This window comes from Schistocerca serialis, chromosome 4, assembly GCF_023864345.2.
Source record: "Schistocerca serialis cubense isolate TAMUIC-IGC-003099 chromosome 4, iqSchSeri2.2, whole genome shotgun sequence".
Classification (NCBI taxonomy): Eukaryota; Metazoa; Arthropoda; class Insecta; order Orthoptera; family Acrididae; genus Schistocerca; species Schistocerca serialis.
In genome coordinates, this window is record NC_064641.1 from 519,402,559 (window position 1) to 519,418,318 (window position 15,760).

A 15,760-nucleotide genomic window follows, 5' to 3' on the forward strand; every position below is an offset into this window, starting at 1 on the left:
ACAACATGGCAGAAACACCCGCTCCCGTCAGAGCAAAATCCTTTCCGCCCACAGCATCGTTCAGCAATTTTCTTGAAATTCCTGTCAACAGCAGGAACCCGAGTCTGGAATAACCTCCCGCATTACATTAGAGAACTGAATAACATCTCCAGCATCAACAGACATTTAGTGACATACCTACTAAAGGAAACACAGTTATTAACATTGTCCCTGTACGCACTCATCATCCCTACACACACTTCCTTCCAACTAGATCTTCACAACAGAAAACATCTATTTTTTTAGCTGTAAATTCTTTTTATATCTGCCAATATCATTACTGATATTATTATCATTATTACTATTATTATCATTATTACTATTACTGTCATTATTACTATTATTATCACTATTACTATTAAGATTATAATGACAGTAGCAGCATCAATAATAGCAGATGTATTGCCAGTATCAACTTTATTAATTCATAACGAGTATTATTTACTTACCTTCTCAATTCAGACAGACAAATACCGACTGACAAGACGTCCTCACTTTTAAATTAATATTTTATAAACAAATTTCCGTTTTTGATTTTCAGAAATGCGTTGCTTGTTATTGTCAAACTAAATTTTACATCCTCCACACTGTGGTCATCGTCAGTTGTTCGGCTGCCCATTTATCAAAACTCATGTACTAATTTTAGTGTCTCACTCTAATTTAATTTACTCAGCGCCGCCTGATTTAACTAGACTTTTGTCCATTACCCTTGTTTTATTTTTTTCATAATGTTCGTCTGTAAATATCATAAATTAAAGTCCCCAGCCGCGCTTTTCTGTCTGCATCTGAACAATAATCTAAGCAACTACAGAAGGTCCAAATGGCTCTGAGCACTATGGGACTTAACCTCCAAGGTCATCGGTCCCCTAGAACTTAGAACTACTTAAACCTAGCTAACCTAAGGACATCACATACATCCATGCCCGAGGCAGGATTCGAACCTGCGACCGTAGCGGTCGCGCGGTTCCAGACTGTAGCGCCTAGAACCGCTCGGCCACCCTGGCCGGCAAATACAGAAGGATTTGACATGGTTGCCACTAACAGACAGACTGATTCATGAAAAAGTATGTATATGTAAATATTACCGTTACGCAAGATAAGTCTTTGGGTCGTATAAAGCGTGCCCAGGAGGAGTAGAGTATTCAGGAATATGACAGGAACTCTCATTTGATGCATAAACTTCATATTGACCTATGTCCTTGTCAGAATGATTTTAGAGATAGAACACAATTTATGTGAATTTATTCTGTGGGAGAGTGATGTGCCTGTTTTTGACACTTTAGATTAGCGAATGACGTGACAGAATTACTTAAATTTTTTGGGAAATTAGTTTGCTGAATACGTTGAGGAAATTCCTTTGGCCACGTGGACTGCAATATGTCTCCTGCATGTGGAATCCCTCCATAATTTATCAGACGCACTTACCCTACTCGCTGGTTTGGTCGTCGACTATTACATTTTTGTTCATGATTCACGAAAGTATAGGTGGTGGATTTTGGGCCACGCATGATCAAATACCTCATGTCATGGGAACGAAAAGTAAGCCTTTTTAGCATAAACCCAAACAAAAGGTTCTCCTGCCTAAAGAATATCTCCACCTCTTTAAAAAAACGCTGAAAAAACCACTCACAAGACAGATTTTAACACTCCAAATATCACACATACCAGATGTGACAAAGAAAAAAAAACTATTGGAAAGAGTAACGTGGGGCATTTAACAGACTTAGCAATCTTCCATCAAAACATGCAATCCATAAAAAATAAAATACTATTCGAAATTGAGCACCAGTCTTTGAACTGCAAAGTAGTGAGTGTTACTGAGCACTGGTGTACAGTGACAGAAATCCAACATGTAGTTTTATCATCGTATGAAAAGTCAGACTCTTACTGCATAGCTAATTCAATGGTTGTAGGATCATGCATTTATATCAGGAAAGGAACTAGTTCAAATCAGTATATGACCTCAGTAAAGCAAGTGAAGACAAACATTTTGAAATGCCAGCTATTGAAATAACAGGGCTTGATATCACCAAGGAATTAATCATTTTATGTGTATATAGATCTCCCAGTGGTAGGGTGGACACTTTTCACAACAAATTAACAGAAGTTATAGATACAGCCCCAGGTACAAAGGTCAATATAATTCTGTGTGGGAACATTAACGTCAATACTAATATCATAAATGAATTCCGCGGAACCCTCATAAATATCCTTCAAAGTTTTGGCATGTCCCTATTGGTGAATAGTGCAACAAGGGCTATTACAATGACTGCATCAGTAACTGACCATGTGGCCACAGATATGCACAGGGAAAAATGTGATGCAGCTATGACAGGTCTCGGACTATCAGACCATCTCTGTCAAATAACAACAGTAAAATCAGGCATCGAACCATTCCCTAAACTACAAGCCTACAAACGACATCCATCAGAAATCAAAATAAAAGATTTTTCAAAGGAGCTAGCAAAACAAAGTTGGGATGAAGTGCATAAGGAAACCAAGTAAATGTGAAATTCTCTAAGTTCTCCACATTACTTAAATTGAACTTTGAAAGGCATTTCAAAAAGTATGCATAACTGTATCACATCTCACAAAAACAGATGTATAACAGCAGGTATTAAGAATTCCTCCCAAACACTTCAATACCTCAGTTCCACGAAGAAGAGTTGCAATTATCCAGACTCCTTAAATTAGATACAAAAAGATCTATAGGAAGGTGCTGATAGTTGCAAAAAAGACATTTACTGTCTAAATAATATATAATGCAGGGAATAAAAGCAAAGCAGTCCGCGATGGTACAAGAAAGAAAACAAGGACAGAATAACATACTACTGAGGGAGGGGGATAAGGTTATAAATTATCCACAACTCTTAGAAAACTATGTAAATAAGTATTTTTCAAGTATTGCAGAGAAATTGGAGCAAAAATTCCCTGAAACAAATAATATAACACCTGTAAATAATGTTGCACTAAATGCAACGATGTTACTTTCAACCACAGAGAAAGATGTCAATAAAACTGTTCAAAAAATAAAAAATAAAAGAATCAATAGGCTTAGACGAAGTACCATTGTGTGTACTGAAACAATGCACAGAGATTATATAAGGCCCTTTATCATATGTAATAAATGAATCCTTCACATCAGGGATATTTCCAGAACAGTTAAAAAGGCAAGAGTTGTACATTTGGTTACGAAAGTTAGTACAGAAGACATAGAAAACTACCAGCCCATTTCCCTGCTGTCACCATTCTCAAAAATAATGAAAGCAACAATGAAAGACAGATTAATGACTTACCTGAAAAATACAATCCTTTAAGCAAATCACAGTGTGGCTGAAGCAGCAAAAATACAGAGTTAGCCATAGTAGAATTCACAAAGGTTGTATCTGATGCTCTTGACAAAGATTAGTGTATCACAGGCATATTTTGGGATCTTTATTTGATACAGTTGACCACAAGATACTATTAAATAAATTAGAAGCATAAGGAATAAGAAGGGCAGCTAATGACTGGTTCTGATCATACCTCGCAGATAGGGTACAAAGAGTAGAGATAACACATACTTCAAATAGATCTAAACATTTAGTAAAACACTTATCAGATCCAAAATACATTAACATAGGTGTTCCACAAGGTAACATTTTCGGACGAATATTATTTCTGATATACATCAATGACTTTCACAGTAGTGTTACTCAAGGTGAAAAAATTCTCATCGTTGATGACAGCAATATTATAGTCACTGAGAAAACAAGAGAATTCCTTCAGAGAAAGCAAATGAAGCTCTCGAGGAAGTTGGTCAATAAGAAATAAAGTGACATTGAACATAAAGGAAACTAATGGCATTAATTTCAGTTTCAAGAGGGAAAATTATGGTGTTAAATTAAATGTAGATGGTACCCCTGTAGGCTGTGTAGCAAATGAAAAAGTTTTAGGAATGATTATTGATTCTCAGGTGAATTGGTGTGAACACAAAAAGATAATTACAACAGAATGTCATCAGCATGTTAGGCCCTTAGAATCCTATCATCAGTATACAAAATGCAGTGTCTTTTAGTTACATAATGTTCATATGTATACTCAGTTCTTAGCTATGGCATTGTTTTTGGGAGAAAAATTCACAACATATGAACACAGTTTTGAAACTCCAGAAAACAGTCATAAGAATCATAACCAAAAATGGCAGTCAAACTCATTGTAAAGATCTATTCAAAATACTGGGGAGTTTAATTGCTCCGCGTGAATATATTTGCCAGTCAGTTGCACACATCAAAAATAACTTTGGTAATTACTCCACAAACAGTTGTGTCCATGACCATGGAACAAGAGCTACACTCAACTTACATTTGCCAAGAAAAAATAAATATAAAAAACCAGCATTTTCTACCAAGGAATAAAACTGTACAACGAATTACCAAAAGAGATAAAAGAAATTGCTAAAATACACTCATTTAAAAAGGCAGCTAAAATGTACATGTTATGCAATACATATTATTAAGTCAATATTTATCGGAAGACCACTAGCAATGGCCACCGGCAATCATGGTTCTCAGGGGAGCTAGGGGAAGGACCCATATGTTTACTCCCCACCACTTCCATTGCTGCAGAAGTCTGGCAGAAGTTCCCTACAGCAAATTTCCGCCTTACTATTGACCCTGCAAAACGTGTTAATGAATTTGTTCCTCCTAGGAAACTTAGGACAGCTCTGAATCCATTCGTTACAGAGCATGGAAGATGTGGAGACTGTCTGTATCGCTGAGGCTTCAAGGTCGCCACGACGTGCGTCTGTGGGATCGCTGTGCAAGCTATACACCACGTGGCTGAAGAGTGTTTACTGCGAAAATTTCATGGTGGACTCTATAAACTTCATTTGGTGATACCAAATACCTAGATACAGTATTCAGTTATAAAATAATTGAGTGTTGTTTTTGTACTGTGTTTGGTTTCATACTACGTAGTTTTTACAGGGGGCAATGAAAAAGTTTCAGTTCGAAGGCCAAAATCGCTATGCCAGTTGCCGGCCGGAGTGGCCGAGCGGTTCTAGGCGCTACAGTGTGGAACCGCGCGACCGCTACGGTCGCAGGTTCGAATCCTGCCTTGGGCATGGATGTGTATGATGTCATTAGGTTAGTTAGGTTTAAGTAGTTCAAGTTCTAGGGGACTGATGACGTCAGAGGTTAAGTCCCATAATGCTCAGAGCCATTTCAACCATTTATGCCAGTCACGCAGTCTTTCGGGAACAGATACTATCTTCGTATCGTTAAAGGTTAGCCGACCATTGACCTTCTTCTGCGCGAATGCAGACGCTTTGCCCGAACTCTTACGAGACTCGGCAGCTTAGTCTGCCGCGAGCAATGAATAAATCGGCAAATATCTATTAGGAGCACTATGAATGTAGGTTGTGGACAGTTGGTAATGTGGTTCTCACGGGAAGCGTGCACTTGATAAGTCCCTGCAGTCGCACTAGTTTCTGTGCACTCGATGGCTGCCGGCACGGCACGGTAACTCAGCGTGTTCGGACAGTGGCTTAGCTGCCCTCTGTAATAAAAAATCTGAGTGAATGTATCAATAACGATGTTTAGCGGGCGTCAGGTTACGTCCGCCACGAACAATTGAAACGAACAAAGTGAGATTGAAAAAAAAAAAAGGCTCAAATGGATAGAGCATGTACCATGTAAGCAGGAGATCCCGGGTTTGAGTCCAGGTCGGAGCACGCATTTTTAACTGCCCATTGATGTATATGAACACCTGTCGGCATCTAAGGGTTTCGATTTAATTATCATTTCATTCTAGAGAAGCTGCACGGTCATCAATGGTATCTGTTCTTTCGGGAACAGATACTGTCTTCATACACTGTATATGTATTTATGCATTTATACTGTAAGAATGTAGCATTTTCATGTAAAATAGTAACAAGTTTTCTGCTGAACTGGCAACTATATGTCCAATGGACTACTTATGGACCTGCAATCAGTGCGTCGACGGAATGCAAACTGCAAGAACTCTCGGGTGAATCTCCCACACCGTCTTCCTATTATCAAAGAGAGAAAAGAACTCGAAAAAGAGTGTGAAGGAGGGTAAAAGAGAGTTCAGTGCGGTGAGAGAGGGTGAAGAGTTCCTTTGCATATTCGCGGGGCCGATGTCGCGCGAGCTGCCACTCTGACAAGTGAGAGCGGACGTGCCGTTCTAAAGCGTGGCGTCGCGCCGCGGCCGACTCCCATTATTCCGCGCGACGCCGGTCGGCGGAGGGTGGAAGAATGGTGGCTGAGGGGGAAGGAGGATGGCAGAGGGAGGAGGGAGGAGGGAGGCGGGAGGGAATTCCTCGGGGCTCGACCGCACGGCGCAGGAATTTTCATTTGCGCCGGGGTTGGCCAGCCTGGCGCCGGCGCGACCTGCGCTTAATATGCGGCCCGCGGGATCGCCTCGCCACGCCGCGGCGACGGGCCGTCCACTTAGCGTCGCGACGCCTCGCCCCACTTTGCATGGCTCGCCCGCTGATGGGAATGCCCGCCGAAGCCTTCAGCCCCGCTCCTCATATGTTTGCTTAATTAATTACTCTCTCGCCGCGCGACAGGAACGCTTCCCGGCTGGCCCAGATTTCCGAGGTGCTGTGTCGCAAAAGGCTCCTGTCGGCTCATCTCGCCTTGATACTATTACTTTCCACATCTTTTAGTTTCATCACGTTACTTTAATACCTCCTCGTATAGCGTAAGGGACTGCGAACTATCTTCCGAAACGGCATGGTGAGCCATATCTATATCGAACACACGCTATGGATTAACGATCGTGGCTGGTGCACCAGCCAATAGGGATTTAACCTGACTGTTAAAACCGTTCAAAATAACCGGTATCTGAAATAAACGCGTTTCGGTTTTTTATTCTTATTATTTTCTGTAATAATTGTAGAAATCGAACAAAGATCGAATAGTTTTGAACCTCTCAGTTTCAAGATTCATGGAACCAAAATATTAAATTAAATAAGCAAATAAAAGAAAAACCTAGTGTGTCCAAAGTTCACTGCTTTCCTCGAAAAGTAATAAAAATAGTTGAATTGTACAAAAAATCACCAATATTCTTCTACTAATACTAATTACTCGAAACTCTGTTGAAAAATCATGTTGTAGATGTTACCACTATTTGCGCACTACGTATAGTCATTTATATAGGGAGAAAACAGAGGTTGAAGACTCTGTTTTTCATGTTAATTTGTCTGTTTTCAACGGCAGGCAGATAAAGGCATATTATGTAGTGACAGGCAGCAAATCAGCTACTTTCTGTTTTTGTTGTATCCTAAGAATGAATTGTTGTTTAGTTTTTAATTTATTAATTTTAGCGCAATTTCGTCCCTCTTTCATTATTTCATAGAAATGCCAGACAAATCTTTCGTCTTTTAAAGCTAATGAAGCATAGTGCTTCACTGCTACGTCACAACATAAAAATACTTCCAAAGCAGGGTTGGTGGCATTCTGCAGTACAACGGATGTCCAGCGGGGACAGCGGGAAACTACTGTGGAGACCAGTTGGGTGCGAGTCTTACACACTGCACGTACAGGCGTACGTTAAGCCATGCCACACGGTCAAAGGTGCATTATTGTCTCAGCAATAGTTCTTGTGCCATGCGTCTGTTGCTTGTTTCCGTCGGCTTTGTTATTAAAACATCACTGATCGCTTTTTCCCCATTTTCTATAATAACGCAATGTCTTAAACCAATGCAAACTTTACAAACAAAAATTATTGATGTCTAAAAATGTTGTGTTTAAAGATCAAAAACTGAAATACGGGTATCGGTCGTAACCGGTTGGTTTTCCCCATCCCTGCCGGACAGCCTGGCTGTGATTCCTAGGTGATTTCCCAAGCTCGTGTAGGCAAATAATGCGGTGTTTTTCTTCAGTTTCCGCCCTACAATATACGATACACAAACCGTTACAATACCATTACAAACCGAACATACTTTGCACAATACACAGACGGATGGCACACAGGAATTTCCTTCCTTGCGTAGAATAGATAAATGCTAAATAAAAGAAAAAGGTACTGTGTTATGGATACGTGATTCGCACGGGTGGTACTAAGTATATACGATGTTCCAGAGAGAATGATCAATATTCAGGATTATGGCAGGAACGCCGGCCGTCGTGGCCGAGCGGTTCTAGGCGCTTCACTCTGGAACCGCGCGACTGCTACGGTCGGAGGTTAGAATCCTGCCTCCGGCATGGATATGTGTGATGTCCTTAGGTTGGTTAGGTTTAAGTAGTTCTAAGTTCTAGGGGACTGATGCCTCAGATGTTAAGGCCCATTGCTCAAATCCAATTTAACAATGACAGGAACGATCATTATAAACAAAAAGCTTCACTTGCAGATTTGTCCTATTATGAATGGTATCAGAGATAGAATACATTCAGTGTACAGTGTTATTTCTTTTCTGTATTGTTCAGTATACTCTTAGATTTGCACATGTGCACATGTTCAACAGCCATGAAACATTACGACATGCGTTATGCAAAGTAATAATTGAAAAATACCTGTTTTTAACATATTCAGCAGTAAGCATTAGCGCGCACGCCACATTACAGCTATTATACAGTTCACAATAAATTTTCCGATATCCCAATGTATCAGGTATCAGTTTCAATGTATCTTTACATTGTTATGTGAACATGTTGTGTTCCTTGTCTGATTGCCTCTCCACGTTCGCTAATAAGAGAAGCAAGTCCGTTATGCGACCACGTAGTTCATCTCGCGCATTCTCCTTTCATTTATAAACCTCAGGATTCATCAAACGCAATGTAGTAGTAGTAGTAGTAGTAGTAGTAGTAGCTTCATTCATGCGTAGATCTCTTTTCAGAAGGTTATAGGACATGTCGAAGTATTTACAAGTTTACATCAATTTAAAATAAGCTAATTCGGAAACACATACATTTACAGACTTCTGGTTAGAGACAATCATTAGATTTACTCCTAGTAAAAAATACTTTTCTTACTAATAATTTATTAAATAATGTAATGCCACACTGTTCTCTTGTAACTCACTGTCAGTCACTGCACACTCTATAACACACATTGTTGCATAACACTTCACTCACTACACACACACACACACACACACACACACACACAACCACACTGGTGATCTCTGGGCCATTTTCTACTTCCTAGTTCTTTTAGGTGTCCTGGAGCCTGGAGAAACTGTTAATTCAGCACGCTACAAGACGACACTCACTAAGTTGAAAGCCCGATTTCCAGGTAAGGCCATAGAATAAAACCAACTTTCACCTGAAACATGATATCGCAAGGCCCCACATCAGTTTGGCGACCACGCAACTCATTGCACAATTCTGCTGGACTTTCTTACCACATGCAGATTTGGCGTCCTCAGACTTCCACCTCTTTGGGCCTCTGAAAGAGGGGCTACGTGGAAAACATTTTTAAGACTTGAGATGCCGTTGTCAAAGAAGTAGCTGTTCCTATTTTTACAAGTGCGGCATGCAGGCTCTGGTTCATCGTTGGCAAAAGTGCATAACGAATGGTAGTGAATATGTGGGAAAATGACAGCCTGAAATATTGCGTTATTTAGCTGTGCTGTGGTGATTTATGTATCTCCTGTGGATTCCATGAGACATTACCTTCGTAACGACCCTATTGTCTGTCGAAAACGACCGTTATGGAGTAGTGCGCAAAGTGGTGCCGCTGCTCCGTGATAACGCACGTCCCCGTATCGCAAACGTCGTGACGCAGAAGTTACGCCAATACACGTGGGAGACACTCGAGCACGCTTTCTATACTCCCGATCTCTTCCCATGCGATTATCAGGCCTTCTGTTGCTTAAAAGAGGCGCTGAAGGGTTGACAATTCTTGTCGGATGAGCAGTCAATTACAGACTTCTTCAGTAGCAGGATATATGAACGCTCGTGAGTGGGATGACTATCTCAGTGCTCACGGTGATTATGCGTGACTAGCATAACGATTTCGGCCTTCGAACGGAAACTTTTTGATTGTCCCCTGTAAAAACTACGTAGTATGAGAACAAACATAGTACAAAAAGAATACTCAAACTTTTTGTAACTGAATACTGTATCTATGTCTTTGGTGTCACCAAATACAGTTTATAGAGTCCACCAGGAAATTTTCGCAGTAAACACTCTTCAGCCACGTGCTGTGTAGCTTGAACAGCGACCGCGACACGTCGGGGCGACCTTGAAGCCTCAGCGATACAGACAGGCTCCACATCTTCCATGCTCTGTAACGAATCGATTCAGGGCTGTCCTAAGTTTCCTGGGAGGACCAAATTCATTAACACTTTTCGTAGGGTCAGTAGTAAGGCGGAAATTCGCTGTATGGAACTTCTGCCAGATTTCTGCGGCAATGGAATGGTTCAAATGGCTCTGAGCACTATGCGACTTAACTTCTGAGGTCATCAGTCGCCTAGAACTTAGAACTAATTAAACCTAACTAACCTAGGGACATCACACACATCCATGCCCGAGGCAGGATTCGAACCGGCGACCGTAGCGGTCACGCGGTTCCAGACCGAAGCGCCTTTAACCGCACGGCCACACCGGCCGGCTGCGGCAATGGAAGTTGTGGGGAATAAACATATGGGTCCTTGCCCTAGCTCCCCTGAGCACCGTGACAGCCGGTGGTCATTGTTACTGGCCTTTCAAAAAATATTGCCTTAATAAAATGTATTGCATAACAGGTACATTTTAGCTGCCTTTTTAAATAAGTGTTTTTTTGCAATTTTTTTATCTCTTTTGGTAATTTATTGTGCAGTTTTATTCCTTGGTAGAAAATGCTGGTTTGGTTTTATGTTTATTTTTTCTTGGCAGATGTAAGTTGAGTCTAGCTCTTGTTCCACGGTCATGGACACAACTGTTTGTGCAGTAATTACCAAAGTTATTTTTGATGAGTACAATTGACGGATAAAAGTATTCACACGGAGCAGTTAAAATCTCCAGTGTTTTAAACAGATCTTTACAATGAGCTCGACTACCATTTTTGGTTATGATTATTATGGCTAGTTTCTGGAGTCGGAAATTGTGTTCATATTTTGTGCATTTGTTCTCCTAAAAAGAGTGCCATAGCTAAGAATTGAATGTACATATGAATAGTATGTAACAAAAAGACACTGCGTGTTACATACTGGTGATAGGATTCTAAGGGCATAATATGCTGATTACATTCTGTTGGCATGTACCTTTGTGTGCTCATATCAGTTAAACTGAGAATCAATGTTCATTTCTAGAAATGTTGCATTTGTTACACAGTCTATAGAGGCACCATCTACACTTAACTTTGTAATTTTCCCTCTTCAGTCTGAAATTGATGGCATTAGTTTCCTCTTGTGCATGAAAGTTATTCCTTGATGTTTTAGCAAATGTCCTATCATTCTGTCCCTTCTTCTTGCCAGCGTTTTCCATATATCCCTTTCATCGTCGATTAAGCGGAGAACCTCCTTATTTCTTCCCTTATCCATCTACGGAACTTTCAACATTCTCCTGTAGCACTACATATCAAAGGCTTTGATTCTCTTCTGTTCCTATTTTCAGTCCATGCCTCACTAACGTACAACGCTGTGCTCAAAACGAACACTCTCAGAACATCCTTCTGCTTGAAATTAAGGCCTATATTTGATAATAGTAGACTTCTCTCGGACAGGAGTACCCTTTCACCAGTGCTAGTCCGCTTTTTATGTCCTCCATGCTCTGTCCGTCATCGGTTATTTTGCTGCCTATGTAGCAGAATTCCTTAACGTCATCTACTTCGTGATCACCATTACAATGTTAGTTTCTCGCAGTTTTCATTCCTTCCACTTCTCATTCTTTTCGTCTTTCTTCGATTTACTATCAAACTGTAATCTATATTCATTGAATCATTCCATCCAACAGATCCTATCATTCTTTTTCACTTTCATTGAGGACAACAATGACACCTTAACCTTGCTATTCTTTCACCTTGAATTTTAATCCCACTTTTGAAATTTTATTTTATTTTCGTCACTGCTTCTCCGACATGTAGACTGAACAGTAGGGGCGAAAGAGTACCCTCTTAGCTTACACTCTCTTTGATCCAAGCACTTTTTAATCTTCCAGTCTGATTGCTCTCTCCTGGTTGTTGTACTTATTGTATATTATCCGGCTTTTCCTATAGCTTATCCCTAATTTTCTTAGAATTTGGAACATCTTCCGTCATTTTGCATTGTAGAACACTGTTTCCAGGTTGGCAGACCCTATGAGCACGTCTTGATTTTTCTTCAGTCTTGCTTCCATTATCAACCACAAAGTCAGAACGTTTCCTAAAGACAAGTGATCGTCATATAACAAGTGCTGAATTTTCTTTTCAGTCCTTCTGTAAATTATTCATGTCAACAACTTGGATGCATGAGCTTTTAAGCCGACGTGCGATAATTCTCACACTACTCAGCTCTTTCCACCTTGGAAATTGCTTGGATTATGTTTTTTCCGCAAGTCTGATGGTATATCGCCAGTCTCATTCATTCTACACGGTAACATGAACAGTTTTGTTGGCATTTCCTCCAGTGAATTTAGAATCTCCCATGGAATGTTATCTATCCTTTCCACACTATTTTATTAAAAGTCTTCAAAATCTCTACTAAATCCTGATTCTAATACTGGATCCCTTGAAACTTACTGGCAGATTAAAACTGTGTGCCCGACCGAGACTCGAACTCGGGACCTATGCCTTTCGCGGGCAAGTGCTCTACGAACTGAGCTACTGAAGCATGACTCACGCCCCGTACTCAAAGCTTTACTTCTGCCAGTACCTCGTCTCCTACCTTCCAAACTTTACAGAAGCTCTCCTGCGAACCTTGCAGAACTAGCACTCCTGAAAGAAAGGAGAGCTTCTGTAAAGTTTGGAAGGTAGGAGACGAGGTACTGGCAGAAGTAAAACTGTGAGTACCGTGCGTGAGTCGTGCTTCGGTAGCTCAGTTGGTAGAGCACTTGCTCGCGAAAGGCAAGGGTCCCGAGTTCGAGTCTCGGTCGGGCACACAGTTTTAATCTGCCAGGAAGTTTCATATCAGCGCACACTCCGCTGCAGAGTGAAAATTTCATACTGGATCCCTTATCTCTTCGCTATAAACTCCTGTTCCTTCTACCGTCACATCATCAGATAAGTCTTCCCCCTGAAGAGGGGCTCAATGCACTCTTTACACCTATCCGTGCTCTCCTCTGCATTTAGCTGTGGAATTCCACTGCCCTAGCTTTTAATGTTGCCGAGGATTGTTTTCAATTTTCTGTACCCTGAGTCAGTGCTTCCGACGATGGTTTCTTATTCGGTTTCTTCACTTTTTCATGTGGCCATCTCGCCTTAGCTTCCCTACCCTTCCGGTTTATTCCATTCTTAAGTGATTTGTGTTTCTGTATTCCTGAAGATCCCTGAACATTTTTGTACTTCCTTCTTTCGTCGGTCAAGTGAAGCATTGTTCCTGTTCCCAATAGTTATTTTGCAGTTACCTTCTTTGTTCCTTTATTTTTCTCTGCAATTTCTGTGACCAGCCTTTTTAGAGATATCCATTCCTCTTCACTGAACTGCCTACAGAGCTATTCATTATCGCAGCATCTATAGCCCCAGAGAAATTCAAGCGTATCTCTTCATTCCTTACTACCTCCGTATCACAATTCTTTGTGAATTGATTCTTCCTGACTAGTCTCTTAAGCTTCAGCCAAATCTTCAACATTACTAACTTACAATACAGTATCTGATTTCGGAATCTCTACCAGACCATTTTGTACAGCAACAAATATTCCTGTATTTTCTGGCCCTCTCGAAGTATACATCCTCGTGTTGCGATTTTTGAGCAGAGTATTCGCTATTTCCCCCCTATATCTCCCCCCCCCCCCTGTCCTCCTGGTCGACCATGAACCAGGAGGCCTGCTGCCTCAGCGATATAGATAGTCGTACGGTAGGTGCAAGCACAACGCAGGGGTATCTGTTGAGAGGCCAGACAAACGTATGGTTCCTGAAGAGGGGCAACTGCCTTTTTTGTAGTTGCAGGGGCAGTAGACTGGATGACTGACTGAACTGCCCTTGTAACACCACCAAAACAGCATTGCTGTGCTGGTACTGCGAACTCCTGAAAGCAAGAGAAAACTACAGCTGTAAGTTTTTCAGAGGGCATGCAGCTTTACTGTATGTTTAAGTGATGATGGCGTCCTCTTCGGTACACTATTTCGGAGGTGAAATGTCCCCCATTCGGATCTCCGGGCGCGGACCACACGGGAGGACGTCGTTAACAGGACGAACAAAACTGGCTTTCTACGGATCGGAGCGTGGAATGTCAGATTCCTTAATCGGGCAGGTGGGTTAGAAAATTTAAAAAGGGGAATGGATAGATTAAAGTTACATACAGTTGATATTAAGAAAGTTCGGTAGCAGGAAGAACGGGACTTCTGGTCAGATGAATACAGCGTTATAGATACAAAATCAAATAGGGGTAATGCAGGGGAAGATTTAATAACGAATAAAAAACCAGGCACATGGATAAGCTTCTACGAACAGCGTAGTGAACCCATTATTGGAACCAAGATAGACACGAAGCCCATGTCTACTACAGTAGTACAAGTTTATATGCCAACTAGCTTCACAGATGACGAAGAGATTGAAGAAAGGTATGATGCGTTAAAAGAAATTATTCAGAGAGTTAAGGAAGCCGAAAATTTAATAATCAAGGGTGACTGAAATTCGATAGCAGGAAAAGGGAGAGAAGGAAAAAGAGGTAGGTGAATACTAACTGGGGTAAGAAATCAAAAAGAAGCCGCCTGCTAGAATTTTCCACAGAGCATAACTTAATCATAGCTAGCAGTTGGTTTACGAATCATGAAAGGAGGCTGCATGCTTGAAGGGACCTAGAGATACCTGAAGGTTTGAGATCGTATACATAATGGTAAGAAAGAGATTTAGGGACCAGGTTTAAATTGTAAGACATTCCCAGGGGTGGATGTGGACTCTGACCACAATTTATTGTTTATGAACAGTAGATTAAAACTGAAGAAACCGCAGAAAGGTAGGAATGGGAATGGGATCTGGATAAACTGAAAGAACCAGAGGTTATAGAGAGGTTTAGAGGGAGCATTAGGAAACGATTGGCGAGAACAGGGAGAAGGAATACAGTAGAAGAAGAATGGTTAGCTCTGAGAGATGAAGTACTGAAGGCAGCACAGGATCCGATAGGTAAAAAGACGAGGGCTAGTAGAAATCCTTGTCGACGGCCTTGCCGCAGTGGTAACACCGGTTCCCGTCAGATCACTGAAGTAAAGCGCTGTCGGGCTGGGCCTGCACTTGGATGGGTGACCATCCGGTCTGCCAAGCGCTGTTGGCAAGCGGGGTGCACTGAGCCCTTGTGAGGCCAACTGAGGAGCTACTTTTTGAGAAGTAGCGGCTCCGGTCTCGTAAACTGCCAAACGGCCGGCAGATCGGTATGCTGACCACATGCCCCTTCATATCTGCATCCAGTGACTGTGAACAACAAGAGGGCCGGTCGGTACCGTTGGGCATTCAAAGACTTGTTCGGACGGAGAACAGTAGAAATCCTCGGGTAACATAAACGATACTGTATTTAACTGATGAAAAGAGAAAATATAAAAGAGCAGTGAATGAAGCAGGCGAAAAGAAATTAAACGTCTTAAAATGAGATCGACAGAAAGTGCAGAACGACTAAGCAGAAATTGCTGGAAGAGAAATGTAAGGCTGTAAAGGCATGTAT

General features: G+C 41.3%; 1 protein-coding gene and 1 pseudogene across 1 annotated transcript in view; one reads left to right on the forward strand and one right to left on the reverse strand.

The window, feature by feature from the left end:
• Positions 1-15,760, reverse strand: part of LOC126475244 (octopamine receptor beta-2R) — a 785,384-nt gene that overhangs the window by 82,172 nt on the left and 687,452 nt on the right. The window lies entirely within an intron of this gene.
• LOC126475666 (5S ribosomal RNA) lies at positions 15,259-15,376 on the forward strand (annotated as a pseudogene).